Source organism: Pinus tabuliformis, chromosome 4_1 (genome assembly GCF_031772625.1).
Source record: "Pinus tabuliformis cultivar Carrire ecotype Pingquan chromosome 4_1, CPIR1, whole genome shotgun sequence".
In the NCBI taxonomy this organism is placed as follows: domain Eukaryota; kingdom Viridiplantae; phylum Streptophyta; class Pinopsida; order Pinales; family Pinaceae; genus Pinus; species Pinus tabuliformis.
The window spans coordinates 777,542,976-777,551,830 of NC_142303.1; positions in this window are offsets into that span (position 1 = coordinate 777,542,976).

The following is an 8,855-nucleotide window of genomic DNA, read 5'->3' on the forward strand; positions in this document are numbered from 1 at the left end:
ACATTCAAGGATAGAGATGTCTTGAAATTTTGGACAATACACTCATCATAGATACAATACCTTATAAATTCTTCACTTGACCTCCTACTGTGATGGTTCTCTACTAAACAATGCAACATCCATACCACTAATCATTTCCCCTAGCATAATTATTTTGCTATGCTCAACACCAACACGTCATCATCAATTCCAACACATGACCACCAAGCTCACATTAATACCAGCATACTCATGTGTCTTCCACCCTAAAAATGCCACAATTACTGTTTTTGTTTCTCATTACACTTGTAAATGAATGCCTTTGATGCTAGTTACTCTTATACAAACTAATTTTCTCTTACAAGTAGTATGACGTACTTTTCCCTAGAGCTGGTAAGATTCTTAGCTTGGTAGGGACTTAGCAACAAAAGTTTAGACTTTCCCTTGTGTACATTTATGGTGAAGGTTCTACTGTCCATTATGAGGTAGTATTAGTTAGCTATTTCCATGAATATTGAATCCTATATGTACATGTGGGGACTTCCAAAGATGACTCCACATATAGCAAAGGTAACTAAATCTAGTTCTACTTCATCAATAAAATCACTGATAGTAAATCTAGTGTTACATTATTTGGCTACCCTTATTTTTGCTTCCCTATCTATGCATCCCAATACATATGGGATTGGATTATCATGGAATTATAATCCCATTTGTATGATTGGCTCTAATGAAACGACTTTTTTTTATAATCCTAAGTTGAATAACGTATCAATATTTTTCCTTTTGACTTATATTATTATATGGAAGAGTCAGTTCATTTTATTCTCTTCATGTTGTTAAAGGCTATTGTTAGGCCCCTATAATACTAATGATTTCCCCATTACTATTTTCATTTTATCCCTTATTGTTATTGTTGTGCCCCTATTTTCCCCATATTGTTATTAGTATGCCCCATAGAAACCCACTATTGTTATTTTTGTGCCCTTATGTTATTACTCTTATGTCGGCTTGATTATATTGTGACCCCTTAGACTCCTATATATAGAAGGGTGGTTTAGTAATTTGTATCATCCAATAATTGTTCATTTGTGTTGTGGGGAAAAATGCCTATGCAGGACGATCCTATCCACCTAAGGCGTGATAGTGCCTTAGCAACAAACGAATGCAGCTATTTCGGTTTCTTTCCTTTATGAAAATCAAAGAGAGGAGATTGGTAGACTTACCGTTATCTTTCGGTTGTCCCTCAATCTAAATCCTCTCCCCTTTGTGTGTCCACAGCTACTTGCCTCCTCGCTTTTGCTCCCACGAGATCACAAGAGAACAGCTACCTGTGACAAGAGAACAGCTACATGCAACAAGAGAAGGACACAATACAAAGGCAAATATACATCTTCATAAATGATTCAGGATTAGAAGTAAATCAAATACACTAATGCAAATCATACAATAAACACCAGCATATAGGAAAGAACCAAGAAGCTTTATTGATTGATAAACAGGGTTCAGGAAGAGATACAACCCATAGGGTTCCAACCCAGCATCTCCTTCCCAGCAGCAAGGAATTCCTTCTTCAGCCCCTTTCAAAAGCATAAACACCAAATGATCTAGCTACAATCCAACAACAATTCTTTACAATACCATCCAGCCTCCCTTGACCTCATGAGAGAGATCTATATATAGGAGTTTTGGAGAAAGGATGAGTCAGCTTGAGGCTGGTATGAAACTGACTAGTGTCCTCTCTCACTTCAGTTCTTGAGTCCACTTGGAGGTTCTTGCTTCCACTTGGAGATTTGGAACCTCTTACTCATCACCAGTCGAATTCCCTGATGCAAGTGTCATTTTGGAAGCTTCCTGAGCATTGACACCTTGAGAAATGAGCCTGCCACTTGTCCAGTTACGTTCAGCGCAGGTAGCCTTTGTTGCAGTTGACATTCAGCGCAGGTAGACAGTGGAGCAGTTGACATTCAGCGCAGATGCTCAGTGGAGCAGTTGACATGATCCAGAATTGGCTTGTTTTTGAGTGTTTTCAGGTGGAGAACTTCTGTGAATTGTTGTGGTTTGCTGGCCTTGTTCCTCTAGGGGTAGGAACAACATGTTTAGGGACTTTGGATCCCTTAATTATTGACATTTCATGCTCAGTGATGCAAGGCACAAAAATGTCTATAACAGTTGCCCCCTAAAGTATGAGGCTGTTTATCGGGTGAAATGCTTTATCCAGGGGAGTCTGAGGTTCATCCATTTGCTGGGAGGAGACCTGTAATAAGATACAATACAATACATTATGATTCATACTGCTTTCATGATCTAGCTGAGGCGGGCATTCCCATGCTCAGCTTTATAAATACATTTTGGTACATAGAACAGACGATCGTCTGATGGTAGACTGATAATTCTGGCGAAACTATCATCCTTTGAGTAGGATGATCATCTGCTGCAATGATGTACATGTCAAATGTCTTTATTTTCCTGAATATATATCATAGCCCGGATGGATGAAACTAGATCCGGGGTCTTCAAACTCGTTCGATCTTCACTCTAAGTACAAGTCGATCCATGTGAGAATTGCGCTGAAGTCGAACATGGAAAGACATCGCTTGATTACCGGTCAATGATGTAAACCGTTAACAAGCGCGAGAGGAATCACCGATAAAGATAATGACCCTCAAGGTACTGCAGTACAATTCACGTGGTGTGAATAAAGGACTTGGCGTCGAACACCACGCAAAATCTCCTGGTCGAAGGTCATTGAGGTATACCTGTCGCCGGAAGTGAGAAACTTGCCATTGAGGCATGCAAGCTTCAAAGTACTGAAGGGGTTGTTCCTAGATCAACTTCTTGGATAATGAGCTGATGTCGACAAGAAGCGATCCGTCAAAGGAGGGCCTTAATGAATCCCACATCAGTGACACGGAACGGAGCTAATGATTTTAATGGAGGTGAAAATAATCTATGACATATGATTCAGGGTGGCGGTCATGAATGGATGAAGGATAATGTATGGCAGTGGATGGGACCCGGTTGACTCTTTCTGAACGACTTCTCTTGAACATATGGCGACACTGATGCGATGGATTGGTAGCATTACCCCAAGTATGGATGGTATGGCGAGACCATGGTGATGTGACTGGTGAATGAAACAACCCAACCCGATGTGGTGCGGAGGAAAAGTGTCATGTTCAAGAGCGACCTGCTACCGTCAAAGACTTCTTGATTTTTCCCAATTTTTCCCCAGTCATTGCTGACCAGTACCTCTTTATTTTTGTCAAGCTTGAGGAGGATAACATATGCTTGTTCTATAACCTGCCCTTCGGGCAAGCCCATCACTATGTTTTAACGAGCCTAGCGATAGTGAAACTCGTTCTCGTCTAAAGACAAGTTTGTCTCTATTTAGTGATTTTAACGAGTCTAACGACAAGGAAAACTCGGCCCTTTTCATTTTTAGAGAGTCTGAAAAGGTATATAAAGTTAACTCCAAAATTCCTTTTTCGTCATCTAATCCCTTAAGTCCGAAAAAGTATAAAACAATACAGAAGGGATGAGTTTTCGGTATTTTTAACGAGCCGAACAAAACAAGCGCTCGATCTTTTTGTGCAATAATCCCTCAGGTCCAAAAAAGATTAAAATATAGAGGAGGGATAGCTCTTCTGGTCGTTTAACGAGCTGGAAGGCCAAAACTCGGCAATCTTTTCATATTTTACGAGTCAGTTGAAAAGAGCTTAAAGAAGACTCGTCTTCTGAGGAACGAGTGATGAACAGGGTTAGTAGCTGGTTCCAGGTACAGGTTGGAATTTTCCAATCACGGCAGTGTCATAAGGATGGCTAGGTGAAATCACTCTTCGCAGCTGTTCCTCAAAATGGGTAAACAATCATATGGAGGTGAACGATCGGCCAAATGAAAAGTGGAGGTGACGGTGCAAACACGACCAAGGCTTTTATGGTTGATTAGGTTACATACACAATGGTTATTTACCGAGATGGGTTCATTTTTTAACGAGCTTGAATGCGCCAAAACACTACTCGGACTTATGTTTATTTTTTAACGAGCATGAACTATGTGCTAAAACTGCTCGGTAAGTTTGCATGCCCCCAGCATAATAATGCAAATCGAGGTGCATGCCCCCCAAGCTTCATTGCATTCAACTCGGTGGTTGGAATGAAGGTTTACCTTTGAGAAAGGGGATTTGTTTCATTTTTTAATGAGGTTGACACAAGATAAGAACCGTCCTCGGGGTCCAAATCCATTAGATGTAGAAGGTTTCATATTCCACTGTGGCCACTTCCGCCAGATTACTCGGAGGCGGTAGGGAAAAAGTACCCATTAAGGCAGGGTCTTTTAGGAGACCTACTCCGATATTTTGGAGCGAATGATTCCTTCCATGGATCATTGGAATGCTTCCCGTAACTTGCGAACTGTTGGGGAAAAAAGTTTGTTGGTCAACGATTGTAATTCCTCCTTGGAAGGGAAATGCAATCTTCCTAAAATAGGTCGACACAACAGTTGCCATGGCATATCCATGGTCTTCCTAGTAGGATGTTGTAATCAAGATTCCCATCGATGACTTCAACATCTATTTCTACTGTTTTTCCCTCTAGTTCAACTTTCAAGTTATTTAGTATACCATATGGGGTATATGTCCTTCCGTCGAATGCTTTTAACATTGTCGCAGACCTCGACAAGGTTGGAGATCCTAAAGTTTTCCAGCAACTCATCGACATAATGCATGTAGATGCCCCCTCATCAATAATTGTTCGATGAACAGTTTTGTTGAGGGCTTTCACTTGAATAAGGAAAGCTAGTTGAGCTGGTTGAGGGTCATATCCTTTATGATCAAAGGCCACAAGATTGGAATCCATTGGGTCAATTCCACCTATTGCTGATAATAAAGCTTGCTCTAGGGAGAAGCAATTTTGCGGTGCCTCAAGTGTCGACATAACGGATGGCAATTGGGCCAGGTCCTCTATCTGTGCTATTTTCGCACAAGGATTAAATGTCGATTTGTGTACTGCTCCCTTTTGCGACTTTATCATTGGCCCAGGGACGATGGGTGGCACAACTTCGGTCAAAGTTGTTGTCGAACTACTAGGTTGTTCATTAGCCTTGTTGTTCGACGGCTTTGGATTCCTGTAATCCTTATTCCTCGTCAAAGCATCATTTTGCTGCTTTGATATAGACAACATAAGCACTTGGGATCGGGAAGCATTTTGATTAGCAACCAGTTCGGTTCTCGGGCTTGGAAACGGATCAGTCAACACAGCTGAGGTTTTCGAACTCTTAAAGAATCTTTTAAGCTCAGCTTTGTATGGACAATCTGCTGTCCAATGATCCTCATCGCATATATGACACCCCGTAGGGGGTTTCCTTTTTCTCCCTTTCTTTTTCTTCTTGCCCCCTGGTTGCTTCAGTCGTTTGCCCTTGTCGTCCAACACGGCACTTACTTCCGAGGCAGGAAGTTCCTCATTTGCATTTTGACCAGAAATCATACGGGCCTTTTTAGATATAGCCTTTGTCGATTTCATGTCTGTTGCGCCAATCACGCCATCGCCGGCATGAGAGTCACTATTTGATTTAGGAGGAGGAGGAATTGAAAATTCCGGTCTAGGGGCGTCAGGTATTTTATCATAGAGCGTGCCGGACTGAGTATATACTAAGTCTAGATATTGTGCACGAGCAATAACTTGCTCCTCCGTTACGACTCCCCCCTTGGCCACATCTTCCGTTATGGAAGGAAGTAACGATTTTATAAACCATTCAGCTAACAGCCGATCTGGAACGTAAGTCTTTACCATCCTGCGACGACGATGCCACTCATGTATATGATCGGATATATGTGTGGCTGTCGTCTGCTTGAATTTGGTTAAGATTTCCGTTCCAGTTTCATACCTTATCGGTAATTGAAAATGGGTTAAGAAAGTCGTGGCTAGGGAACTGAAGTTGTCAAAAGAGGCTCTAGGTAATTCAATATACCATTTAGCCGCTGGACCCGTCAATGTCCTCTGAAAAAGGCGAAGCCTTATCGAATCATTGTTCAGGGTGTTTGACGAACACCACAGATGAAAAGTCATGACGTGATTCGATGGGTCTTCACCTGGATTTCCATTGAATTTAGGAATGTCCGATGGAAGTTTATGCGGAATCGCTGGCCACCAAGGGGCATAAGCAATTGGATCATTCGTCAGCCGGTTTAGATCTGGTAATTCTAGAGTTGCTACAAAGGGCAACTGTTGATTCAGGTTAGGCAGAGCATACCCAGGATAAGATGGAATCGCCTGAGCAGTGGGTCTTTGCATACCAGCATAATGTATTTGATGCTGGCAATTTTGACAAGTTTGATGGGCATAACCGTTATTATACGGTTGCCCATTACTTACAAAGACTTGTTGCTCGGGTCCTTGATATGATTGCTGGAATTGCGGTTGTTGAGTTTGAACCAGCTCTGGTTGTTGGACCATTTGTTGTTGTCCAATACTGGATGATTGACCAAGATGAGGAGTCATAGTACTTGTTTGAGCCTGAGTCACTCCAGATAAGGAGGCACTAACCGGAGGTTGTGATTGAGTTGTCGAGACAAGAGGCTATTGTATGGCAACCTGAGAAACTTGGGGTTGACATACAACAGGTAGCGCTTGTACTTGCGACGCAATCAATATACCAGGTATAGTGGCAACATTCGACACAGGGTGGACTAGTTGCATTGAATATGCAACCCTTGGTTGCTGAGGCAGTATTGGTACCCATCCGCTGGATGTAATTCCAGTTTGACCTGAACTTTGTTATAAACTCCCATATGGTTGTTCTCCGGGGGGGAACAATGAAAAGGCATACTGCCCTCCATATGGTGGCAATCCAGTGCTTAAAGGGTAGATTGGCCTTTGAAGACACATTGGACCAAGTTGTTGAGTTTCAACATAAGAAATACCAGATGATAATCCGGATGAAGAAATAGGAACTAACCATGTCGTCGAAACAGTCTCTGATTGGACTCCAGCTTGTTGTTGACAATTTTCTGGGACAGATGGTATACCAGCGAACATCGTTGGAGTAGCAGCAGGAGGCTCTGCCGCTGCTGTGTCGGATGACACAGTCCTGGATGTCGACGGTTGTTCAGACATATTTAGTCTATCCAAGAGATTTCCTAGCGATTCTACAAGAACTTTGTGATGAAGGTAGACTAACTTCGAAGATCAACGCAGGAATAAAGGGTGATTGTTCCGTTTAAAATAAATTGTTAATGACGCTTTAGACACAACTTGCTTTTTCAGTTTTAAAGAGTCGAGAAAAAGCTAAAGATGACTCTAGTCTCCTTCGATGTTTTAACGAGCCCGAAGTGACAAATGCTCGGTTGGACTTTTTCTGTTATAGAGTCTGAAAAAGGCCAAAAGAAACTGCTCTAGAGATCTAGGCAGAGGGTGTGCCAAACTTTTCACAAAACCACAGAATACGTTTTACTGTACGGGTGGTCGATCTTCGTGAATGCTGTGTTCACTGCATTGCAATCAGTAGGGCGGCCGACACGGCTTCCTAAGGATAAAGGATATATGCCTATAGGGGTCTCCCAATATATACGCGACGGTACGTGGGAGCACAAGTCCGTATTAGTGCTATCGTCTCTCAGGAGGAATCACCCACCTTCGTAGAGATCGACAGTCACTACGTTTAACGATGCCGGAACACGTCTCTACCTAGACCTCTACTGTGAGCGTTATGTTGCAAAGCGTTGTTAGGTTCATTCAATATATTTTAAGTTGATCTTTTTAAAGTTTGTCTTTCAGGATCACCACGAGATGTATTGGTACAAATTCCTAAATGCAGTCTAAGATGATAAGCAAGCTTTATAATCTTTCACCTTTGAAAATCCTAGCTACTAAGGGAAAAGAGAGCAACTATATTTTCTCAAAGAGCAATCAGCACAATCTAATGCACTCTTCCTAAATCAAGCATGCAAACTTATCAAAATGCAAATGCACAATGCAGGTGTTTGTTTTCCACTTTCTTAGTATAAATGCCTACAAAGAAAGCTTTTTGTACAATTTTGAATTTTCTTTTAAATGACTGAAACAAACAAGTTTACTTTTTCCAAAATCAACAAGGGTAGAAGAGATTACAAGCAGTTTGCGATTTTCGAAATGAATACTTGTTTTGACATTCAAAAGTGACAAACTCAAACCAATAAGCAAAAAGCAAATGTATCATCAAACTGCAAACAGCCAATGAACTCTCTCCTAAGATCACAATCCATCAATCAATCAGATCTGAATCAAGGGCTATAGGATGATTACTTTACTCATGCAAAGGAAAACTGTAAATGACGCCACAAACACATAAAAACACTTACAGTATTTTTGTACAAAAATGAGGCGGAATACAAGCAAAGAAAAGGGATTACAGATGTGGTACCTATGCTGGTTAAAGGCAGCAAAAACAGAGATCAAAACAGGGCAAAAGACAACAGAGAACCCCAGTTGCACAAGGCAAAACTGGTTCAGCGCAACCTCAACACTGTGGTTTTGACATTCAGTGCAGGTAGCCTTCACGGGACCTGCGCTGAAATGCAGAATGCCTTCACAGCAGTCGCGCTGAAGGAGAAACTCTCGTTTCTCTTGGGTTCCGGGTCATAAAATGCTCAAAAATCAACTGTTTCAGGCCAAATCAGAAACACAAGCAAGGTATAAACAGAGGGATACTTTGAAAGGGTACTAAAGACTATCACAAAGGATCATCAAGTCATTTATGAGTCCATTGTTGAGATCATAGACAAAAACCCAGTGAAGGATCAAAGCAGCAACATTCTACTTTGCAAAGCAGTTCGATTGTTGCCGTTGAGTCTATGAAGTAAACAATGATGCAATCTCAAACAAAATGACTTAAAACAAAG